Raw genomic sequence first — 9,484 nt, forward strand, 5'->3', positions numbered from 1 at the left:
AAAACCTAAATATACTTTCTTTCTAGGAGCTCAGGAGAGCCCCTAGTGTGCATCCAGCTCGGCCGGGCACAAGATTCTAACTGAGGTCTGGAGGAGGGTCATAGTGGGAGGAGCCAGTGCACACCAGGTAGTCCTAAAGCTTTCTTTAGTTGTGCCCAGTCTCCTGCGGAGCCGCTCTTCCCCATGGTCCTTACGGAGTTCCCAGCATCCACTAGGACGTCAGAGAAATAGGAGTGTTACATAAGTGCTAAATAAATAATACGGCGTGCTACCCCAAGGTAGCCCAGTCACACCAGACCTGGGGGGTACCACTCCCCAAACTCACACACACAATAATAATAATAACATCCACTATTGGTCAAACAATTGCTTAATGTACGGCCACATGAGTTTGGGGAGTGGTACCCCCCAGGTCTGGGGTGACTGGGCTACCTTGGGGTAGCACGCCATATTATTATTTTTAGCACTTATGTAACACTCCTATTTTTTCACTAATATTACTCTTTTGAGTATTTTATTAACACCCTTATTTTTGTAGCCCTTCTTTCTTAACACATATTAACACTTTAGTATTTCAATGGTGTGCTGCCCTAGGGTGGTCGGGCCTGAGCCGACTTTGTGGGGTCCAGGCCCTGGACCTATGCTTAGTTAGGGACCTCCAGTAATAGAGCAGCCATGAAGTGGCCTGGAGGCTTATCATATCTTTTGCAAAACATATGTAACGAAGAGCTCTAAATTTTCTATTATTACATAGTATATAGCTCTTCTTACTAACAGCCAGCAGAGTGCGTGGGAAAAATCCCTTTTTTTTCTTGTCTAGAGTAACCCCCTCCCGCAGCACCTGAGGATTGTTACCAGCTTGATTATAGCAGTTTGCCACTATTTATTGAGGTAAAGCCAATAGCCGGGTGAGTGGAACAGGCTGAGGTAAGAGGCGAGGGGAGAAACCGAGAAGTGAGGTTAGGGAGTCCACTTTACAGGACATTTCCAAATCGATCCAACATGGGTGACTGGTGGAAGTGAACAAAGCAACAGTCTAGCTTAGGTGGGAAGCTAAATAATCCATCTTAACATCAGGAAAACCACGACCACCATTCGTGGCGGCCCTACGTAAGTTGGCAAAACTAGTTCTAAGCATTTTATCACCCCCAGACAAACTGTCCAAACTAAGTATGGAGCTGGGCTAGGACAGTATCGTGAACCCGTATAGACAAAGTCTGGAACAGGTAGAGGAGTCCTGGCAGGAGGACCACAAATCTGTACGAACCATGAATTTATATGACCACACCGTCAAAATAGATCAGCCTCAATAGTAGAGAGGATGGCAGGGAGTTTTCTTTATAGTTATGGGTGGGGAAAAAATAGCACATTTTGTGGGTCCTCAAAGCAAAGTTATAATTATGATGTGACTGGTTCTAGAGGGCTTCAGTCACAGAGTAATTAATTTTATACCCCAATCGTCCCATAAGCAGTTAGAATTTCAAAGAGATTCAGGATAGACTCACTATTAAGTTATTCTTTAGATGTTAAATGTGTATTAGTTAAAGCTTGATAGTGATATTTTTGATAGTTAAATATCTAGGGCCAATTTACCAGTCCCTATCAATATGATAAAACAGCAATATATGTTTTTTATCTATGCTTTATTTATCCATCCCGTTATCACGAGTGATTGAGATTCCATTATTTCTATAACTTTATAGTAAATATAACTAATCTTCCCCTCAGCCCTGACACATTATACAGCCTCTGGCAGTGCGCCAGCCATTCGCAAACTCCAACTGGCAGCATGCTGGAATCACTACTGTAGGTTGTATTGTCCTAGGGATGACCATTGATGGTCTACCAGCCATGGTCTGCAGTGTTGGTGCCATTTGTGGTTTATAGCTTTTGCAGGAAACCGTCAATGGTTTACACCATAGCTGGCCGGCAGTGCAGCGGCTTGCAGGCAGGACTCGGCAGGCAGTGGATCAATCAGGGAAGAGGGTGAGGTTTCATGGGTTACATTGGGGAGTGGAGCTGTGGCCGGACAGCCCTGGAGGCCACATGGACAATGGTGGCCATGGCACTGAAGGGGTTAACCCCTAGTGCCCGGCGCCATTAGGAGGACAATGGGCGCTTGGCACCACTTTTAAACTGTGCACTGGTGCTAGGCGCCATCTTTAAATGTATTATGGGTGCTAGGCACCAGGTATTTAAAATATGTTTAATAATGTGTCATATGTTATACCGCTGCGCAGTGCGCAGTTGGAGAATGATGAACTGCATGGACAAGGCACTTATGAAAAATGTACAAGGTGTTTTGTTTCTAAAAACGCCTTGAAAATAGTTCTTGAGACGCTTTTGCATAGGAAGTCGTATGGTAATTGTCCTAGCTCCAGACTTGCTATGTACAAGTAAGTGTCAAACATTTTCTTTGAAATACAAACGAAGGTGGAAGGAAGACTGTTTGTGTTGCAGCCTTTCCTGATGTAATCCCAAACACTGGGTTTGCATGGAGATGTGAATGAGACAGAAACATTTGTATTTTGAAGCTATGTGTTAAATGTATCAATGACGAAGTGTAAACTCCCAGGGGGTAGGAATTGGAGTTTAAATTATACAAAACTTTGAGTGTGACAGGAAGGAGGAAATTGCTTCATGCACTTATATACTTTTAAAATGTAATTTATTTGTATTTTGTAAGATATCCTGATTGGATGGAAAGGACTGTGGTTTGTGATTTTACTGTATAAAAAGAGGAGGCCTGTGAGCTTCAGAAGTGTATTATACCAGTTTCATTCTGCTGTAACATCTGCTGTATTGCTGAGTTCTTTTCAGAACTATTTGTTGGCATTAAACATCATCTGCCTCAAGAAGACCGCTTCATCTTGTGACCTGCAGGGCTAGGTGAAACCTAGCTCCGTTCACCAGCTGTCCAGGGTGAACCAATGTCTCCAAGCTCCGCCTTTGGCCTGCTACCGTGCTGTGCTTAGGTAAGCAACGTTTGAGGATTCGTCAACACCACACAGCTGTGGTAAGACGGCGTGTTGACGCATACAGAGCAGAACCGTGGTTCCAAATGCCACGGTAGGTTCGGAGTTTGGTGGTGGCAGCATAAACCCGCCCACGGGGCAGTGGGTGGAGTCAGTAACATGCGGTTACTGACGGTAAGCGGGAATCCCCTATGTGGTCAGGTCCCGTGTGACCTAAACATCCATTCTGTGTACTGGGGATGAGACGCAAAAGCGGTGAGGGCTTTCGTATGGGACCGTCCGGTCACAGGAGCTAAACTCTGTGACCCTGGCATATGGGTTGAAAGCAAAAACCATCACCATCACCATCGATGGTGAAATCGTCCACCATCAGTGGTAGTTGGTCATCCCTACTGTATCCCATCTTTTGTGTTTATGGACTGTCAAACAGCAGTAATCTCTTCCACCACAGATGCTGTTTGATACCCTCCTGATCCAGAACAGCAACAACTTCTGTTCCTGCTGTAGTAATTACTGCCAGCTGTGCAAGGACTTATAGTACTGACCTGCCCTTTGCTGAGTGCAGGACGTAGGCCCTCATTCCGAGTTGTTCGCTCGTTATTTTTATTTCGCAACGGAGCGATTAGTCGCTAATGCGCATGCGCAATGTTCGCACCACGCCTGCGCCAAGTAAATTTGCCAAGAAGTTTGGTATTTTACTCACGGCTTTATGAAGAAATTACTTAGTTCTGGTGATCGTAATGTGATTGACAGGAAGTGGGTGTTTCTGGGCGGAAACTGGCCGTTTTATGGGTGTGTGCGAAAAAAACGCTTGCGTTTCTGGGAAAAACGCGGGAGTGTTTGTAGAAACGGGGGAGTGTCTGGGCGAACGCTGGGTGTGTTTGTGACGTCAAACCAGGAACGAAACTGACTGAACTGATCGCAGTGTAGGAGTAAGTCTCGAGCTACTCAGAAACTGCAAAGAAATTTCTATTCGCAATTCTGCTAATCATGCGTTCGCTATTCTGCTAAGCTAAGATACACTCCCAGAGGGCGGCGGCCTAGCGTGTGCAATGCTGCTAAAATCTGCTAGCGAGCGAACAACTCGGAATGAGGGCCATGGTCCCTGTATGTTCTGCTCTTATTTAGAGTTGTTAGCAAACCAAAAAAAGCACACGCACAGACGTTGTGCATGACGTCACGGCAGTGCCGGCGCTATCCACTCAGCAAGGTCTGCAAAGCAGGGAGGCGCCGTGGTGGAGAGGCGCTGTCCCCGCTCTGCAACCTTGCTGATGTGACCTGTCGCTGCCGGCTGCTTAGCCTGTCACATTGTGTGACAGCCAGCAGCGGCGCCGGCATCATGAAGCGCGGAGCCCACCTCCTGTCAGCGTCCGGAGTCTTACCGGTACGCTAGGGCCGCGGGGCTGGCTTCCTTGGCGTTGTGCGGGCAGCGGCGGAGGTGGGCTGCTGCGCCGGATCCGTGGGCAGTAGTAGTGGAGGTGAGGGGGTCCGCTCGTGGCGGCGGGACGCCGCTACAGCGGGTCGCTCTTGCTGAACCGTTGCTTGGAGACCAGGGGCAGTGAGCAATGTGGCTTTGCAAAAAGGTCAGCATTACTGGGCGCCGCAATGTTGGAGACCAAGTTTTAAGCATAGTTCCTGTTTCCTGTTTCTTCCAGCCAATCCAGGGGAAGCTCTCCCTATAAAAGGTTTAGGACAGGGATGCCAGTGCTTCAAGTTACAACCCTGTTGTAGGTGCTTTAGCCTGTGCTCCCAGGATTCCTGCTGTATCTTGGTTCCTCCTGATCCTGCTTGGTCGGTTCTCTGTTGCTGCTGCAGCCCTGCCGTTTCTTGCCTGCTACTGCCTGTGGAAGCGCTGCTGGAAAACCCGGTCCAGTAAGACTCTTTGGGCACAGTCGGCCCCGGGTCTTCTGCCTCGTCTTTCAAGCCACACTCCACAGATCTCCTTCACCAGCCACGCCTTTGTACCACTGACCTCAGCCTGCAGATTATTATCTTCAAGCCTCGTTTTCCAAACCACAGTCCACAGTCCTTGTCTCCAGCCACGTTTTCAACTACCATCCACAGTTCCACAGTTCATCATCTACAGTCTCGTCTTTCAAATAACAGTCCGCAGTTCTTCACCTCCAGCCACGTCTTTAACCATTGTGCTTCAGCCTCAGTTCCCTACCTCAGCCCTGTACATAATAAATACTTTCCATTGACTCTCAAACCCCACCTACATTCTTCATTGCTCCGTGTCCCATGCGAAGGAACTATATCCAGCCCCCTCATCTGGTTCATTCACAGCCTGCTACCTCCTCGGGCAAATCTCAGCTGCCGGATCCTCAAACCCTGCCAGATGTGACAGTAAGCACTGGCCCAATGGATTCGACGGGTGATCAGGCCTCAGGAGGGGATTCAACTGCAGATATCTGGTCTCGCTTAAGTAAGCAGGAGGCCACACAATCTCAAATCGTGCAGTTCATGCAGAGTATGTCCGAACGTCTCGTTTCTCTCTGTGTTGCCATGACGGCACCTCAAGTATCTACAGCTGCTCCCACATTGGCACCTCCGGTCCTGCTTCCTCCTGTACCAGTACCACTTCCACGTTTGCATTTGCCACTTCCCAGTAAATTTGATGGGAATCCAAAACAATGCCGCGGGTTTCTTAACCAGTGCGAAATCCAGTTCGAACTACAGTCGGCCAATTTCCCATCAGCACGAACCAAAGTAGCCTATATAATTTCTTTACTTACCGGGCAAGCGTTGGAATGGGCTTCACCTTTGTGGGAGAGGATGGATCCCATCTTATCTAACTATCCAGAATTCATGGCCACCTTTCGAAGAATCTTCGACGAACCGGGCAGGACTTCTGCCGCCTCATTGGAGATCCTGCGCCTGCGTCAGTCAGTACGTGATCCAGTTTCGCACCCTTTCCTCAGAACTGAACTGGAACGAGGAGGCTCTCATTGCAGCTTTCTGGAGCGGTCTCTCCGAAAAGATCAAAGATGACCTCGCAACTCAGGATGTACCTGATAAGTTGGATAAACTAATTTCTTTATGCAATAAGTTAGATCTGAGGTACAGAGAACGCTGTATGGAGAGGTTGCGGTCAGATCGCCCTAAGCCTAGAGTTGTTCTTCCACCAACACCATCATCACCAACTGTGGAAGAACCCATGCGGATTAATCGCTCCCACCTCTCCAATGAAGAACGTCAGAGACGGCGACAAGGGAACCTCTGCCTGTATTGTGGTGCATCTGATCACTTTGTTAAAACTTGCAGTCTACGTCGGGAAACGCCCGCTCCTAGTTTGTGCTGGAGAGGTCAAGCTAGGAGAATTCTCAGAATTACATACCAAGAAAGAGTCTGTCCTGTTAACCCAATTGGAGCTCCCTTCTTCTTCTCTTTTCATCCCTGCACTACTCGACTCCAGAGCCGCCGAAAGCTTCATTATGTCAGCTCTGGTCAAACGATCTGGAATACAAATGGTTCCTTTGGATCGTACCATTTCTGTTACCGCAGTGGATGGAAGTTATATCCCAGAGGGTATTATATCCTTTCGTACTATTCCTCTCAAGCTGAAGGTCGGAGTTCTCCATTCAGAAAAAATCTCTTTCCTTGTAATTCCTAAAGCCTCTCATGAACTAATCCTAGGGTTTCCATGGTTAATCAGACACAATCCCCACATAGACTGGCAAACTATGGATGTTCTCTCTTGGGGACAAGACTGCTTCCAGAACTGTTTACCTTCAGTTAGACCTCTCTGTTCTTCCAACCCTTCCAGCCTTCCTGTGGAGTACCAATCTTTTCAAGATGTTTTCAGTAAGCATGGGGCGGACACCTTGCCCCCGCATCGTACTTGGGATTGTCCCATTGAGCTAGTACCCAGTAAGACTCCTCCCCGAGGTCGAATTTACCCTCTCTCACTTCCCGAGACACAGGCCATGTCGGAGTATATACGGGAGAACTTGGAGAAAGGGTTCATCAGGTCTTCTACATCTCCGGCCGGAGCAGGGTTTTTCTTCGTCAAAAAGAAGGATGGGGGGTTGCGGCCCTGTATTGACTATAGAGGTCTCAATGACATAACAATTAAGAACAGATATCCGTTACCTCTGATTCCAGAACTGTTCGACCGTGTTAAAGGAGCTACTGTATTTACTAAGTTGGACTTACGGGGGGCCTACAATCTTATACGTATTCGCCCAGGGGACGAATGGAAGACGGCATTTAATACCCGCGACGGCCATTACGAATACCTGGTAATGCCTTTTGGCCTATGCAACGCACACAGATATAGTATCTGCACACTCAGTTTAGTACTAATATATTGTGGGTATATGTTTTTCGTCACCATAACCCACTTGGCGAAAAACCCCTTCTTCTTAATAACAAAAAATATATTCTGTATAGGAGGGGGTGCAGTCAACTACAGTAATTCTAAGCTAGAATTGGGGTGGGAAAAAAGACAAGGAGAAGTCTGTACTGTTGACGCACTTGAGACAGATGATTATATACTAAAAAGTAACCTTTATTAGATATGTATTAAAATGAGATGAACATATGTATGTTTTATCCCAAACTCGCAGTGAAACATAAGGTTTTAAATCACAAAACAGACATATAAGTGAATAAAGAAAATAAAGAAATGTGAATGAAAGATTAAAAGGCGCGTCCACGTGTGATTCCTTATTATGCCACCTTCACGAAATTATCCTGTATGTGACCAGGTTATTGATGTAAACAATTCTGCGATGTGGTATTGTTAGTGACACAGTTATGAAACTGACCAATTACTGATCTAAATAATTCTATAATATGGTGTTATTAGTGACACGGTTGTGAAACTAACCAATCATCAGGGATCACTATATCTCTATGTCCCTTAAAGCTATATTCCCGATTATATTTCCACAGACAGATAGATTCAATATGTAATATAAGGAATAGATCTCCAAAATTGGGATATTATATATTTATTGTTATCCCGAAAGGAAAAGGCTGCTCCAATTCAATTATAGGGTCTATTTATTTGATAGGATACTTGCAAGTAAGATTGCTATAGAGAATGTGGAAATTCCAGTGGCCAGATATAGCCCTCTTCCTTTGTAATACTAATCAGACCCTTTTCGGTCTGATTTTTATAGGATCGATGTTGCTTTCCCTAGAGATATAGCAATCTCAAATCTACTGGGAAGCACATATAATTACTGAGACAGCTTGCTTCATCTCATTTCGTGTCAGCTATTATTAACAGGTAGAGTTGCTTAGAGGAATGTAGCAATTCCAGTTATCTTATATAGCATTCTTCCTTTATAATAGCGATCATGATTTACGTGATTTTAATTTTAGTATAAGCGGTACTGCTTTCTTAAGAGGTATGGCAATCTCTAATATCCTAGAAAGCAGACGGTATAATTCGTCCTACCTCATGTCAGTTACTGACAACCACTGTATTGCATATATTTGAGGTTTTATGAACTTCTCACTGCACTGTTAAAGGAATATTCCTTATTATTTTACAGTGCAATTCTATCGGTGTGAGCTATATTAGTTCCGTTTGTTATATATATGAGATGGTCCTAGTAGGTCCTGGCAATAGATATTGACCTGTTATATAACAAGGAAAAAAGAGGGGGGGGGGCCAAAAGGGGCTTGTATCTTAATACATAATGAATAGACCCTGGCTGAATGGGAGCAAATTAAGCTATCTTTAATCAATTCATCTATGGAAAAAGTCTATCATCTATTCCTCCAGTATTAACATTTATTAATATAAAGTATATACTTAAATATAGTGTGTGTTTGGGAATATAGCAGTGATCAACTTCATATAATTGTACCTTAATTATTTCCTAAATAAGATTGATTTATTTCAACACTGTGTCAGAGAAAATAGATCAATAAAGCCTCTATACTAGTATCCATCATGATCATGGTATTGAGGCGACCAAATACTTTTTGAATATGGAGGCTCAGAGCGAACACAGTGAATTTCTTATAGACCTATTAAAATTCATACTGTCTCACAATTACTTCACGTGTAACGAGCGCCACTATCTCCAGGTAAGAGGGACGGCGATGGGGACGGCATGTGCCCCCACGTACGCCAACCTCTACCTGGGGTGGTGGGAGAGGGAGATGGTCTTCCAGGAATCATTGGAAAAATATACCAATAACATACTGGTATATTTACGATATATCGATGATATCCTAATGCTATGGGAAGGCCCCTCCAGAGATTTAAGTGATTTCATCAACATCCTGAATTCTAACGAATTATACTTAAGATTGACCTTAGAAGCCAGCTAGAAATCTATCAATTTCTTGGATATAACCATCCACATTGACACCGATGGAAATATATCGACAGACTTGTATAGGAAACCAACAGCCACCAACAGCCTATTACACTCAACCAGCTCTCACCTCCCAGCAACCATCAGAGGAATCCCCAAAGGCGAACTACTAAGAATTAAAAGAAATTGCTCGACTGAAGATGCCTTTCATATAAGACAGAACGAACTTAC

The sequence above is a fragment of the Pseudophryne corroboree genome, chromosome 6 (assembly GCF_028390025.1).
Source record: "Pseudophryne corroboree isolate aPseCor3 chromosome 6, aPseCor3.hap2, whole genome shotgun sequence".
Classification (NCBI taxonomy): domain Eukaryota; kingdom Metazoa; phylum Chordata; class Amphibia; order Anura; family Myobatrachidae; genus Pseudophryne; species Pseudophryne corroboree.